The following is a 17,678-nucleotide window of genomic DNA, read 5'->3' on the forward strand; positions in this document are numbered from 1 at the left end:
GGCAAAATGTTCACGAAGATAGTATGAAGAGGTAAGTTTTACTCACTCTCTTTTTAAAGAAAGGAAAATGGATAAAAGCTCAGCCTCAGGAAGAATTAGACTCATGCAATCTAATCTACAAAAAGTTTTCAACTCACACCAGTCGACTGACCATTGGCAAAAAGTCTACAAACAATAAATGCTGAAGAGGTTTTAGAGAACTGTGTACCCTCTAGCTGCTGGTGAGATGTAAAAGGGTTAAACGCTAATAATGAGAACAGAAAGGAGCTGCGTTGAAAAGGAAAAATTGAGGTACCATTCAATCCAGCAGGCGCACCAAAGGGCCTGTCACCTGAGAAGACCAGAATGGAGAAGACCCGGGCTGCAAAAGCTGCACTGCAGCCTTTTTCACAATAGACAAGACAGTGAAGCAACCAAAATGTCCATCAACAGATGAAAGGATAAAGAAGAAGTGGTCCATGTACACAATGAATACTAGCCATGGAAAACAATGAAACACTGCTCTCTGAGGCACCATAGATCATCTTGGAGATAATCACAGAACATGAGGTAAGTCGGAAAGCAAAAGTCCTATATCCTATGATATCACTTATAGGCGTTATCTAATAACTGACACAAATGAACATATTTCCACAGAGAAAGTCAATCACAGACTTATTAAAAAAAACGATGCTTATCTAAAAGGAAAGGTGGGGGGAATGGATACATGAAAATTAGCGTTACCATATGTATACAAATACATATTATATACATATATCAAAAAGACCGACCATATAGCAAGGAAGGATTACGGAACACTCTGTAATAATTTACACGGGAAGAGGATCTCTACATAAATAGGTATATAGAATATGTAGATGAACCAGAGTGTGTACACCTTGGACAAGCAACCTTCTAACCTTTACCCCAATTGAAAAAATTAAAACAACGAACTAGGAGTAATGAGACATAAACTTATGGGGGGTTTTCCTGGCGCATTCCATCCAAATTGAAAACCTAGGCAGACAACTTCCAGAACGGCTCTGCTGCCCTAGTACCCAGATTTGGGAATCGAGAAATGCTGCATCCTTGTGGCCGTTTCCCACAACAGCAGCTTTGAACCCACTGCAAAAGGTCACTAATTATTCACCAATTGCAGGTCTGTAAATGACACCGGCCCTCCAAAAAATACTGAGGTCGAAAATCGAACAAAAAATTCTAGAGTGCAACCTTCCAAAAAGAACATTTGAAGAGGTATATTATACTCACACTTTTTTTCTTTTTTCTTTTAACAGAAAAGAAAAAGGCGTGGAAAAATGATGAATTGTAGGAATTTTTACAGACATGTAAACCCAAATTACAAAAACCGGTCAGCTCACACCAGTCAGAATGGCCATCAACAAAAATGCTGCAAACAAGAAATGCTGACGTGATTGTGGAGAAATGCGTACCCTCGATTCTAAGGGGGACGTGGTAAGAGCCACTAATGAAAGCACAATTGAGGTGCCTTGAAAAGGTAAACGTTGAGCTACCATACCAGTCAATCAATCATACCCACTGCTGGGTCTATCACCTGAGAAAAGGAAAATCAAAAATCACAGGCTGGCAATCCTGCACTCCAGCAATATTTACCATAGGCAACACTTGGAAGCAAGGAAAATGTCCATCAACAGAGGAATGCACCAAGAAGAAGTGGTCCATGTACACAATGGAATATTAGCCATGGAAAACATTGAAGCACTGCTCTTTGAGGCACCATAGATGAGCCTGGAGATAATCACAAAACATGAAGTAGGTCGGAAAGCAAAAGACCTATATCCTATATTATCACTTATGGCATTATCTAATAACTGGCACAGATGAACATATTTCCAAAGAGAAAGACACTCACAGGCTTAGAAAACAAACTATGCTCATCTGAAAGGAAAGGAGGGGGGAAATTGAGAAATGAAGATTAGTGTTACTATACATATACAAATACATATTATATACATGTATCAAAAAGACCGAACATATAGCAAGGGAGGTCGACGGAACACTGTAATATTTTACATGGGAAGAGGATCTGTACATTAATAGACATACATAATGTACAAATGAACCAGATTGTGTACACCCAGGACAAACAATATTCTAAACTTTACCCAGATTAAAACACTTTTAAAAACCAAGAAGAAGTAATGAGACATAAACTTATGGGGATTTCTCCTGGCAAATTCCATTCTAATTTACAACCTAGGACAATGACTTCCAGAAAGGCTCTGCTGCCCTAGTACCCGGATTGGGGAATGGAGAAATGCTACCTCCTTGTGGCCGTTTCCCACAACAGCAGCTTTGAACCCACTGCAAAAGGTCACTAAATTTTCACCAACTTGCAGTTCTGTAAATGACACCTGCCCTCCAGAAAATTTCTGGGGTCAAAAATCGACCAAAAAATTCAAAAGAGGGCAACCTTCGAAGAAGACAATTTCAAGAGCTATATTGTACTCACGGTTTTTTCTTTTAAGAGGAAAGAAAAAGGCGTAGGAATATGATGAAATGTAAAAAATTTAATGACATGCATACCCATATTACAAAAACCTATCAGCTCACAGCAGTCAGAATGGCCATTAGGAAAAATGCTGCAAAAAATAAACGGTGAAGGGAGTGTGGAGAAATGCGTACCCTCGGTTGTAAGGGGGGGCATGTAAAGAGCCGCTAATGAAAACACAGTGTAGGTGCTTTGAAAAGGGAAACATTGAGCTACCAGTCAATCAATCACAACCACTGCTTGGCCTATCACCTGAGAAAATGAGAATCAAAAAGTCACAGGCTGGCAAACCTGTACGCCAGCAAGATTTACCATAGCCAGCACTTGGAAGCAATGAAAATGTCCATCAACTGAGGAATGCACCAAGAAGAAGTGGTCCACGTACACAATGGAATATTACTCTAATAATAAATATAAATTAAATTTAAAAACAAACAAAAGCAAGGAGACATCAACATTTGTGGGTTTATCCGGGCACATTGCACTCTAATTTATAACCGAAGAACACCACTGGCCGGTAGGTCTGTTTCCCTAGTACCAGCAAGGGGAACGTAGAAAGGCTGCCGCTCTCTGGCCGTTACCTGCAAAAGCAGGTTTAAAGCCTGAGCTAATGGTCACTTCATATGAACAAGTACTGCAGGGCTGTAAATGAAACCTGCCCTCAAAGTGTCTTGAGGGAGATGATGGCCAAAATATTTCAAATGGTGACACATACTTTAAGAAAACACTTTGAAGAAATAAGCTCTAATCACAGCCGGGAATATAAAAAAAGGACATGCCTTAAAGCTCAATTTCAACGCATTATGAGACACATGCAAATTCAACCACAAAGAGGTATCAGCTCACACCACTCAGAATAACCATCAGCAAAAACTACAAAGAATAAATCCTGAAGGTGCTGGGAAGAAATACATACCCTCCCCTTTAAGTGGGACGTAACCTGGAAAGAGACACTAAGGAGAACAGAAGAGAGGTGCCTTTAAATGGTAAACATTGAGCTACCATATGATCCAGCAGACCTATTCCTGGACCTATAAACTAAGAAGACAGAATTGGAAGGACACAGGCACGCAAATCTGCATTGCATAGTATTACAATAGCCAAGATATGGAAGTAACCAAAGAGTCCACCGACAGATGGGTGGACAAAGAAGAACTGCTACCTGTACAGATGGAATATGAGCTAGTGAAAAAATGAAACAATGCCATTTCCAGCACCACAGATGAGTCTAGAAGTAATCACGCAACTTGGAGTAAGTGAGAAAGCGAACAACACATATCCTATCATATCACATATAGGTGTTACCTAAAAAATGATACAAACAAAGATATTTCCACAGAGAAACACTATCATAGATTCATTAAAAAACTTATGGTTCACCAAATGGACAGGTGTGAGGATTGGATACATTACCATATTGAGGTTAACAGAGAGCTACAAACACATGTGAAATATAGAATCACCAAAGACCTACGCAATACCAAGAGAAGACTACTCAACATTGTGTCATAACCTACATGGGAAAAGGATCCGAAGAAGAATAGATATATGTATATGTGTGAAAGAACCACATCTTGCACACCTAGAACAAACAAAACATTGTAATCAAGTTTGCTGTGAGAAAAAATAAAAATTAAGTTAAAAATACCAACAAGAAGTAAGGAGACATAAACTTAAAGGGCTTTTTCCTCGCACATTCCATTCTAATTTACAACCTAGAACACCACTTCCAGTAAGGCTCTGTTGCCCTAGTAACCAGATTTGGTAAAGGAGAAATGCTGCCGCCTTGTGGCCGATTCCCGCAAGAGCAGCTTTTAACCCACAGCTAATGGTCACTTACCATTCACAAGGACTCAGGGCTGTAAAGGACACCTGCCCTCAAAATTGTGCTGAGGTAGGGAATGGATAAAAAAATTCAAAACAGGCAAAATGTTCACGAAGATAGTATGAAGAGGTAAGTTTTACTCACTCTCTTTTTAAAGAAAGGAAAATGGATAAAAGCTCAGCCTCAGGAAGAATTAGACTCATGCAATCTAATCTACAAAAAGTTTTCAACTCACACCAGTCGACTGACCATTGGCAAAAAGTCTACAAACAATAAATGCTGAAGAGGTTTTAGAGAACTGTGTACCCTCTAGCTGCTGGTGAGATGTAAAAGGGTTAAACGCTAATAATGAGAACAGAAAGGAGCTGCGTTGAAAAGGAAAAATTGAGGTACCATTCAATCCAGCAGGCGCACCAAAGGGCCTGTCACCTGAGAAGACCAGAATGGAGAAGACCCGGGCTGCAAAAGCTGCACTGCAGCCTTTTTCACAATAGACAAGACAGTGAAGCAACCAAAATGTCCATCAACAGATGAAAGGATAAAGAAGAAGTGGTCCATGTACACAATGAATACTAGCCATGGAAAACAATGAAACACTGCTCTCTGAGGCACCATAGATCATCTTGGAGATAATCACAGAACATGAGGTAAGTCGGAAAGCAAAAGTCCTATATCCTATGATATCACTTATAGGCGTTATCTAATAACTGACACAAATGAACATATTTCCACAGAGAAAGTCAATCACAGACTTATTAAAAAAAACGATGCTTATCTAAAAGGAAAGGTGGGGGGAATGGATACATGAAAATTAGCGTTACCATATGTATACAAATACATATTATATACATATATCAAAAAGACCGACCATATAGCAAGGAAGGATTACGGAACACTCTGTAATAATTTACACGGGAAGAGGATCTCTACATAAATAGGTATATAGAATATGTAGATGAACCAGAGTGTGTACACCTTGGACAAGCAACCTTCTAACCTTTACCCCAATTGAAAAAATTAAAACAACGAACTAGGAGTAATGAGACATAAACTTATGGGGGGTTTTCCTGGCGCATTCCATCCAAATTGAAAACCTAGGCAGACAACTTCCAGAACGGCTCTGCTGCCCTAGTACCCAGATTTGGGAATCGAGAAATGCTGCATCCTTGTGGCCGTTTCCCACAACAGCAGCTTTGAACCCACTGCAAAAGGTCACTAATTATTCACCAATTGCAGGTCTGTAAATGACACCGGCCCTCCAAAAAATACTGAGGTCGAAAATCGAACAAAAAATTCTAGAGTGCAACCTTCCAAAAAGAACATTTGAAGAGGTATATTATACTCACACTTTTTTTCTTTTTTCTTTTAACAGAAAAGAAAAAGGCGTGGAAAAATGATGAATTGTAGGAATTTTTACAGACATGTAAACCCAAATTACAAAAACCGGTCAGCTCACACCAGTCAGAATGGCCATCAACAAAAATGCTGCAAACAAGAAATGCTGACGTGATTGTGGAGAAATGCGTACCCTCGATTCTAAGGGGGACGTGGTAAGAGCCACTAATGAAAGCACAATTGAGGTGCCTTGAAAAGGTAAACGTTGAGCTACCATACCAGTCAATCAATCATACCCACTGCTGGGTCTATCACCTGAGAAAAGGAAAATCAAAAATCACAGGCTGGCAATCCTGCACTCCAGCAATATTTACCATAGGCAACACTTGGAAGCAAGGAAAATGTCCATCAACAGAGGAATGCACCAAGAAGAAGTGGTCCATGTACACAATGGAATATTAGCCATGGAAAACATTGAAGCACTGCTCTTTGAGGCACCATAGATGAGCCTGGAGATAATCACAAAACATGAAGTAGGTCGGAAAGCAAAAGACCTATATCCTATATTATCACTTATGGCATTATCTAATAACTGGCACAGATGAACATATTTCCAAAGAGAAAGACACTCACAGGCTTAGAAAACAAACTATGCTCATCTGAAAGGAAAGGAGGGGGGAAATTGAGAAATGAAGATTAGTGTTACTATACATATACAAATACATATTATATACATGTATCAAAAAGACCGAACATATAGCAAGGGAGGTCGACGGAACACTGTAATATTTTACATGGGAAGAGGATCTGTACATTAATAGACATACATAATGTACAAATGAACCAGATTGTGTACACCCAGGACAAACAATATTCTAAACTTTACCCAGATTAAAACACTTTTAAAAACCAAGAAGAAGTAATGAGACATAAACTTATGGGGATTTCTCCTGGCAAATTCCATTCTAATTTACAACCTAGGACAATGACTTCCAGAAAGGCTCTGCTGCCCTAGTACCCGGATTGGGGAATGGAGAAATGCTACCTCCTTGTGGCCGTTTCCCACAACAGCAGCTTTGAACCCACTGCAAAAGGTCACTAAATTTTCACCAACTTGCAGTTCTGTAAATGACACCTGCCCTCCAGAAAATTTCTGGGGTCAAAAATCGACCAAAAAATTCAAAAGAGGGCAACCTTCGAAGAAGACAATTTCAAGAGCTATATTGTACTCACGGTTTTTTCTTTTAAGAGGAAAGAAAAAGGCGTAGGAATATGATGAAATGTAAAAAATTTAATGACATGCATACCCATATTACAAAAACCTATCAGCTCACAGCAGTCAGAATGGCCATTAGGAAAAATGCTGCAAAAAATAAACGGTGAAGGGAGTGTGGAGAAATGCGTACCCTCGGTTGTAAGGGGGGGGCATGTAAAGAGCCGCTAATGAAAACACAGTGTAGGTGCTTTGAAAAGGGAAACATTGAGCTACCAGTCAATCAATCACAACCACTGCTTGGCCTATCACCTGAGAAAATGAGAATCAAAAAGTCACAGGCTGGCAAACCTGTACGCCAGCAAGATTTACCATAGCCAGCACTTGGAAGCAATGAAAATGTCCATCAACTGAGGAATGCACCAAGAAGAAGTGGTCCACGTACACAATGGAATATTACTCTAATAATAAATATAAATTAAATTTAAAAACAAACAAAAGCAAGGAGACATCAACATTTGTGGGTTTATCCGAGCACATTGCACTCTAATTTATAACCGAAGAACACCACTGGCCGGTAGGTCTGTTTCCCTAGTACCAGCAAGGGGAACGTAGAAAGGCTGCCACTCTCTGGCCGTTACCTGCAAAAGCAGGTTTAAAGCCTGAGCTAATGGTCACTTCATATGAACAAGTACTGCAGGGCTGTAAATGAAACCTGCCCTCAAAGTGTCTTGAGGGAGATGATGGCCAAAATATTTCAAATGGTGACACATACTTTAAGAAAACACTTTGAAGAAATAAGCTCTAATCACAGCCGGGAATATAAAAAAAGGACATGCCTTAAAGCTCAATTTCAACGCATTATGAGACACATGCAAATTCAACCACAAAGAGGTATCAGCTCACACCACTCAGAATAACCATCAGCAAAAACTACAAAGAATAAATCCTGAAGGTGCTGGGAAGTAATACATACCCTCCCCTTTAAGTGGGACGTAACCTGGAAAGAGACACTAAGGAGAACAGAAGAGAGGTGCCTTTAAATGGTAAACATTGAGCTACCATATGATCCAGCAGACCTATTCCTGGACCTATAAACTAAGAAGACAGAATTGGAAGGACACAGGCACGCAAATCTGCATTGCATAGTATTACAATAGCCAAGATATGGAAGTAACCAAAGAGTCCACCGACAGATGGGTGGACAAAGAAGAACTGCTACCTGTACAGATGGAATATGAGCTAGTGAAAAAATGAAACAATGCCATTTCCAGCACCACAGATGAGTCTAGAAGTAATCACGCAACTTGGAGTAAGTGAGAAAGCGAACAACACATATCCTATCATATCACATATAGGTGTTACCTAAAAAATGATACAAACAAAGATATTTCCACAGAGAAACACTATCATAGATTCATTAAAAAACTTATGGTTCACCAAATGGACAGGTGTGAGGATTGGATACATTACCATATTGAGGTTAACAGAGAGCTACAAACACATGTGAAATATATAATCACCAAAGACCTACGCAATACCAAGAGAAGACTACTCAACATTGTGTCATAACCTACATGGGAAAAGGATCCGAAGAAGAATAGATATATGTATATGTGTGAAAGAACCACATCTTGCACACCTAGAACAAACAAAACATTGTAATCAAGTTTGCTGTGAGAAAAAATAAAAATTAAGTTAAAAATACCAACAAGAAGTAAGGAGACATAAACTTAAAGGGCTTTTCCCTCGCACATTCCATTCTAATTTACAACCTAGAACACCACTTCCAGTAAGGCTCTGTTGCCCTAGTAACCAGATTTGGTAAAGGAGAAATGCTGCCGCCTTGTGGCCTATTCCCGCAAGAGCAGCTTTTAACCCACAGCTAATGGTCACTTACCATTCACAAGGACTCAGGGCTGTAAAGGACACCTGCCCTCAAAATTGTGCTGAGGTAGGGAATGGATAAAAAAATTCAAAACAGGCAAAATGTTCACGAAGATAGTATGAAGAGGTAAGTTTTACTCACTCTCTTTTTAAAGAAAGGAAAATGGATAAAAGCTCAGCCTCAGGAAGAATTAGATTCATGCAATCTAATCTACAAAAAGTTTTCAACTCACACCAGTCGAATGACCATTGGCAAAAAGTCTACAAACAATAAATGCTGAAGAGGTTTTAGAGAACTGTGTACCCTCTAGCTGCTGGTGAGATGTAAAAGGGTTAAACGCTAATAATGAGAACAGAAAGGAGCTGCGTTGAAAAGGAAAAATTGAGGTACCATTCAATCCAGCAGGCGCACCAAAGGGCCTGTCACCTGAGAAGACCAGAATGGAGAAGACCCGGGCTGCAAAAGCTGCACTGCAGCCTTTTTCACAATAGACAAGACAGTGAAGCAACCAAAATGTCCATCAACAGATGAAAGGATAAAGAAGAAGTGGTCCATGTACACAATGAATACTAGCCATGGAAAACAATGAAACACTGCTCTCTGAGGCACCATAGATCATCTTGGAGATAATCACAGAACATGAGGTAAGTCGGAAAGCAAAAGTCCTATATCCTATGATATCACTTATAGGCGTTATCTAATAACTGACACAAATGAACATATTTCCACAGAGAAAGTCAATCACAGACTTATTAAAAAAAACGATGCTTATCTAAAAGGAAAGGTGGGGGGAATGGATACATGAAAATTAGCGTTACCATATGTATACAAATACATATTATATACATATATCAAAAAGACCGACCATATAGCAAGGAAGGATTACGGAACACTCTGTAATAATTTACACGGGAAGAGGATCTCTACATAAATAGGTATATAGAATATGTAGATGAACCAGAGTGTGTACACCTTGGACAAGCAACCTTCTAACCTTTACCCCAATTGAAAAAATTAAAACAACGAACTAGGAGTAATGAGACATAAACCCATGGGGGGTTTTCCTGGCGCATTCCATCCAAATTGAAAACCTAGGCAGACAACTTCCAGAACGGCTCTGCTGCCCTAGTACCCAGATTTGGGAATCGAGAAATGCTGCATCCTTGTGGCCGTTTCCCACAACAGCAGCTTTGAACCCACTGCAAAAGGTCACTAATTATTCACCAATTGCAGGTCTGTAAATGACACCGACCCTCCAAAAAATACTGAGGTCGAAAATCGAACAAAAAATTCTAGAGTGCAACCTTCCAAAAAGAACATTTGAAGAGGTATATTATACTCACACTTTTTTTCTTTTTTCTTTTAACAGAAAAGAAAAAGGCGTGGAAAAATGATGAATTGTAGGAATTTTTACAGACATGTAAACCCAAATTACAAAAACCGGTCAGCTCACACCAGTCAGAATGGCCATCAACAAAAATGCTGCAAACAAGAAATGCTGACGTGATTGTGGAGAAATGCGTACCCTCGATTCTAAGGGGGACGTGGTAAGAGCCACTAATGAAAGCACAATTGAGGTGCCTTGAAAAGGTAAACGTTGAGCTACCATACCAGTCAATCAATCATACCCACTGCTGGGTCTATCACCTGAGAAAAGGAAAATCAAAAATCACAGGCTGGCAATCCTGCACTCCAGCAATATTTACCATAGGCAACACTTGGAAGCAAGGAAAATGTCCATCAACAGAGGAATGCACCAAGAAGAAGTGGTCCATGTACACAATGGAATATTAGCCATGGAAAACATTGAAGCACTGCTCTTTGAGGCACCATAGATGAGCCTGGAGATAATCACAAAACATGAAGTAGGTCGGAAAGCAAAAGACCTATATCCTATATTATCACTTATGGCATTATCTAATAACTGGCACAGATGAACATATTTCCAAAGAGAAAGACACTCACAGGCTTAGAAAACAAACTATGCTCATCTGAAAGGAAAGGAGGGGGGAAATTGAGAAATGAAGATTAGTGTTACTATACATATACAAATACATATTATATACATGTATCAAAAAGACCGAACATATAGCAAGGGAGGTCGACGGAACACTGTAATATTTTACATGGGAAGAGGATCTGTACATTAATAGACATACATAATGTACAAATGAACCAGATTGTGTACACCCAGGACAAACAATATTCTAAACTTTACCCAGATTAAAACACTTTTAAAAACCAAGAAGAAGTAATGAGACATAAACTTATGGGGATTTCTCCTGGCAAATTCCATTCTAATTTACAACCTAGGACAATGACTTCCAGAAAGGCTCTGCTGCCCTAGTACCCGGATTGGGGAATGGAGAAATGCTACCTCCTTGTGGCCGTTTCCCACAACAGCAGCTTTGAACCCACTGCAAAAGGTCACTAAATTTTCACCAACTTGCAGTTCTGTAAATGACACCTGCCCTCCAGAAAATTTCTGGGGTCAAAAATCGACCAAAAAATTCAAAAGAGGGCAACCTTCGAAGAAGACAATTTCAAGAGCTATATTGTACTCACGGTTTTTTCTTTTAAGAGGAAAGAAAAAGGCGTAGGAATATGATGAAATGTAAAAAATTTAATGACATGCATACCCATATTACAAAAACCTATCAGCTCACAGCAGTCAGAATGGCCATTAGGAAAAATGCTGCAAAAAATAAACGGTGAAGGGAGTGTGGAGAAATGCGTACCCTCGGTTGTAAGGGGGGGGGGCATGTAAAGAGCCGCTAATGAAAACACAGTGTAGGTGCTTTGAAAAGGGAAACATTGAGCTACCAGTCAATCAATCACAACCACTGCTTGGCCTATCACCTGAGAAAATGAGAATCAAAAAGTCACAGGCTGGCAAACCTGTACGCCAGCAAGATTTACCATAGCCAGCACTTGGAAGCAATGAAAATGTCCATCAACTGAGGAATGCACCAAGAAGAAGTGGTCCACGTACACAATGGAATATTACTCTAATAATAAATATAAATTAAATTTAAAAACAAACAAAAGCAAGGAGACATCAACATTTGTGGGTTTATCCGGGCACATTGCACTCTAATTTATAACCGAAGAACACCACTGGCCGGTAGGTCTGTTTCCCTAGTACCAGCAAGGGGAACGTAGAAAGGCTGCCGCTCTCTGGCCGTTACCTGCAAAAGCAGGTTTAAAGCCTGAGCTAATGGTCACTTCATATGAACAAGTACTGCAGGGCTGTAAATGAAACCTGCCCTCAAAGTGTCTTGAGGGAGATGATGGCCAAAATATTTCAAATGGTGACACATACTTTAAGAAAACACTTTGAAGAAATAAGCTCTAATCACAGCCGGGAATATAAAAAAAGGACATGCCTTAAAGCTCAATTTCAACGCATTATGAGACACATGCAAATTCAACCACAAAGAGGTATCAGCTCACACCACTCAGAATAACCATCAGCAAAAACTACAAAGAATAAATCCTGAAGGTGCTGGGAAGAAATACATACCCTCCCCTTTAAGTGGGACGTAACCTGGAAAGAGACACTAAGGAGAACAGAAGAGAGGTGCCTTTAAATGGTAAACATTGAGCTACCATATGATCCAGCAGACCTATTCCTGGACCTATAAACTAAGAAGACAGAATTGGAAGGACACAGGCACGCAAATCTGCATTGCATAGTATTACAATAGCCAAGATATGGAAGTAACCAAAGAGTCCACCGACAGATGGGTGGACAAAGAAGAACTGCTACCTGTACAGATGGAATATGAGCTAGTGAAAAAATGAAACAATGCCATTTCCAGCACCACAGATGAGTCTAGAAGTAATCACGCAACTTGGAGTAAGTGAGAAAGCGAACAACACATATCCTATCATATCACATATAGGTGTTACCTAAAAAATGATACAAACAAAGATATTTCCACAGAGAAACACTATCATAGATTCATTAAAAAACTTATGGTTCACCAAATGGACAGGTGTGAGGATTGGATACATTACCATATTGAGGTTAACAGAGAGCTACAAACACATGTGAAATATAGAATCACCAAAGACCTACGCAATACCAAGAGAAGACTACTCAACATTGTGTCATAACCTACATGGGAAAAGGATCCGAAGAAGAATAGATATATGTATATGTGTGAAAGAACCACATCTTGCACACCTAGAACAAACAAAACATTGTAATCAAGTTTGCTGTGAGAAAAAATAAAAATTAAGTTAAAAATACCAACAAGAAGTAAGGAGACATAAACTTAAAGGGCTTTTTCCTCGCACATTCCATTCTAATTTACAACCTAGAACACCACTTCCAGTAAGGCTCTGTTGCCCTAGTAACCAGATTTGGTAAAGGAGAAATGCTGCCGCCTTGTGGCCGATTCCCGCAAGAGCAGCTTTTAACCCACAGCTAATGGTCACTTACCATTCACAAGGACTCAGGGCTGTAAAGGACACCTGCCCTCAAAATTGTGCTGAGGTAGGGAATGGATAAAAAAATTCAAAACAGGCAAAATGTTCACGAAGATAGTATGAAGAGGTAAGTTTTACTCACTCTCTTTTTAAAGAAAGGAAAATGGATAAAAGCTCAGCCTCAGGAAGAATTAGACTCATGCAATCTAATCTACAAAAAGTTTTCAACTCACACCAGTCGACTGACCATTGGCAAAAAGTCTACAAACAATAAATGCTGAAGAGGTTTTAGAGAACTGTGTACCCTCTAGCTGCTGGTGAGATGTAAAAGGGTTAAACGCTAATAATGAGAACAGAAAGGAGCTGCGTTGAAAAGGAAAAATTGAGGTACCATTCAATCCAGCAGGCGCACCAAAGGGCCTGTCACCTGAGAAGACCAGAATGGAGAAGACCCGGGCTGCAAAAGCTGCACTGCAGCCTTTTTCACAATAGACAAGACAGTGAAGCAACCAAAATGTCCATCAACAGATGAAAGGATAAAGAAGAAGTGGTCCATGTACACAATGAATACTAGCCATGGAAAACAATGAAACACTGCTCTCTGAGGCACCATAGATCATCTTGGAGATAATCACAGAACATGAGGTAAGTCGGAAAGCAAAAGTCCTATATCCTATGATATCACTTATAGGCGTTATCTAATAACTGACACAAATGAACATATTTCCACAGAGAAAGTCAATCACAGACTTATTAAAAAAAACGATGCTTATCTAAAAGGAAAGGTGGGGGGAATGGATACATGAAAATTAGCGTTACCATATGTATACAAATACATATTATATACATATATCAAAAAGACCGACCATATAGCAAGGAAGGATTACGGAACACTCTGTAATAATTTACACGGGAAGAGGATCTCTACATAAATAGGTATATAGAATATGTAGATGAACCAGAGTGTGTACACCTTGGACAAGCAACCTTCTAACCTTTACCCCAATTGAAAAAATTAAAACAACGAACTAGGAGTAATGAGACATAAACTTATGGGGGGTTTTCCTGGCGCATTCCATCCAAATTGAAAACCTAGGCAGACAACTTCCAGAACGGCTCTGCTGCCCTAGTACCCAGATTTGGGAATCGAGAAATGCTGCATCCTTGTGGCCGTTTCCCACAACAGCAGCTTTGAACCCACTGCAAAAGGTCACTAATTATTCACCAATTGCAGGTCTGTAAATGACACCGGCCCTCCAAAAAATACTGAGGTCGAAAATCGAACAAAAAATTCTAGAGTGCAACCTTCCAAAAAGAACATTTGAAGAGGTATATTATACTCACACTTTTTTTCTTTTTTCTTTTAACAGAAAAGAAAAAGGCGTGGAAAAATGATGAATTGTAGGAATTTTTACAGACATGTAAACCCAAATTACAAAAACCGGTCAGCTCACACCAGTCAGAATGGCCATCAACAAAAATGCTGCAAACAAGAAATGCTGACGTGATTGTGGAGAAATGCGTACCCTCGATTCTAAGGGGGACGTGGTAAGAGCCACTAATGAAAGCACAATTGAGGTGCCTTGAAAAGGTAAACGTTGAGCTACCATACCAGTCAATCAATCATACCCACTGCTGGGTCTATCACCTGAGAAAAGGAAAATCAAAAATCACAGGCTGGCAATCCTGCACTCCAGCAATATTTACCATAGGCAACACTTGGAAGCAAGGAAAATGTCCATCAACAGAGGAATGCACCAAGAAGAAGTGGTCCATGTACACAATGGAATATTAGCCATGGAAAACATTGAAGCACTGCTCTTTGAGGCACCATAGATGAGCCTGGAGATAATCACAAAACATGAAGTAGGTCGGAAAGCAAAAGACCTATATCCTATATTATCACTTATGGCATTATCTAATAACTGGCACAGATGAACATATTTCCAAAGAGAAAGACACTCACAGGCTTAGAAAACAAACTATGCTCATCTGAAAGGAAAGGAGGGGGGAAATTGAGAAATGAAGATTAGTGTTACTATACATATACAAATACATATTATATACATGTATCAAAAAGACCGAACATATAGCAAGGGAGGTCGACGGAACACTGTAATATTTTACATGGGAAGAGGATCTGTACATTAATAGACATACATAATGTACAAATGAACCAGATTGTGTACACCCAGGACAAACAATATTCTAAACTTTACCCAGATTAAAACACTTTTAAAAACCAAGAAGAAGTAATGAGACATAAACTTATGGGGATTTCTCCTGGCAAATTCCATTCTAATTTACAACCTAGGACAATGACTTCCAGAAAGGCTCTGCTGCCCTAGTACCCGGATTGGGGAATGGAGAAATGCTACCTCCTTGTGGCCGTTTCCCACAACAGCAGCTTTGAACCCACTGCAAAAGGTCACTAAATTTTCACCAACTTGCAGTTCTGTAAATGACACCTGCCCTCCAGAAAATTTCTGGGGTCAAAAATCGACCAAAAAATTCAAAAGAGGGCAACCTTCGAAGAAGACAATTTCAAGAGCTATATTGTACTCACGGTTTTTTCTTTTAAGAGGAAAGAAAAAGGCGTAGGAATATGATGAAATGTAAAAAATTTAATGACATGCATACCCATATTACAAAAACCTATCAGCTCACAGCAGTCAGAATGGCCATTAGGAAAAATGCTGCAAAAAATAAACGGTGAAGGGAGTGTGGAGAAATGCGTACCCTCGGTTGTAAGGGGGGGGGGCATGTAAAGAGCCGCTAATGAAAACACAGTGTAGGTGCTTTGAAAAGGGAAACATTGAGCTACCAGTCAATCAATCACAACCACTGCTTGGCCTATCACCTGAGAAAATGAGAATCAAAAAGTCACAGGCTGGCAAACCTGTACGCCAGCAAGATTTACCATAGCCAGCACTTGGAAGCAATGAAAATGTCCATCAACTGAGGAATGCACCAAGAAGAAGTGGTCCACGTACACAATGGAATATTACTCTAATAATAAATATAAATTAAATTTAAAAACAAACAAAAGCAAGGAGACATCAACATTTGTGGGTTTATCCGGGCACATTGCACTCTAATTTATAACCGAAGAACACCACTGGCCGGTAGGTCTGTTTCCCTAGTACCAGCAAGGGGAACGTAGAAAGGCTGCCGCTCTCTGGCCGTTACCTGCAAAAGCAGGTTTAAAGCCTGAGCTAATGGTCACTTCATATGAACAAGTACTGCAGGGCTGTAAATGAAACCTGCCCTCAAAGTGTCTTGAGGGAGATGATGGCCAAAATATTTCAAATGGTGACACATACTTTAAGAAAACACTTTGAAGAAATAAGCTCTAATCACAGCCGGGAATATAAAAAAAGGACATGCCTTAAAGCTCAATTTCAACGCATTATGAGACACATGCAAATTCAACCACAAAGAGGTATCAGCTCACACCACTCAGAATAACCATCAGCAAAAACTACAAAGAATAAATCCTGAAGGTGCTGGGAAGAAATACATACCCTCCCCTTTAAGTGGGACGTAACCTGGAAAGAGACACTAAGGAGAACAGAAGAGAGGTGCCTTTAAATGGTAAACATTGAGCTACCATATGATCCAGCAGACCTATTCCTGGACCTATAAACTAAGAAGACAGAATTGGAAGGACACAGGCACGCAAATCTGCATTGCATAGTATTACAATAGCCAAGATATGGAAGTAACCAAAGAGTCCACCGACAGATGGGTGGACAAAGAAGAACTGCTACCTGTACAGATGGAATATGAGCTAGTGAAAAAATGAAACAATGCCATTTCCAGCACCACAGATGAGTCTAGAAGTAATCACGCAACTTGGAGTAAGTGAGAAAGCGAACAACACATATCCTATCATATCACATATAGGTGTTACCTAAAAAATGATACAAACAAAGATATTTCCACAGAGAAACACTATCATAGATTCATTAAAAAACTTATGGTTCACCAAATGGACAGGTGTGAGGATTGGATACATTACCATATTGAGGTTAACAGAGAGCTACAAACACATGTGAAATATAGAATCACCAAAGACCTACGCAATACCAAGAGAAGACTACTCAACATTGTGTCATAACCTACATGGGAAAAGGATCCGAAGAAGAATAGATATATGTATATGTGTGAAAGAACCACATCTTGCACACCTAGAACAAACAAAACATTGTAATCAAGTTTGCTGTGAGAAAAAATAAAAATTAAGTTAAAAATACCAACAAGAAGTAAGGAGACATAAACTTAAAGGGCTTTTTCCTCGCACATTCCATTCTAATTTACAACCTAGAACACCACTTCCAGTAAGGCTCTGTTGCCCTAGTAACCAGATTTGGTAAAGGAGAAATGCTGCCGCCTTGTGGCCGATTCCCGCAAGAGCAGCTTTTAACCCACAGCTAATGGTCACTTACCATTCACAAGGACTCAGGGCTGTAAA

This window comes from Balaenoptera ricei, chromosome 16 (assembly GCF_028023285.1).
Source record: "Balaenoptera ricei isolate mBalRic1 chromosome 16, mBalRic1.hap2, whole genome shotgun sequence".
In the NCBI taxonomy this organism is placed as follows: Eukaryota; Metazoa; Chordata; class Mammalia; order Artiodactyla; family Balaenopteridae; genus Balaenoptera; species Balaenoptera ricei.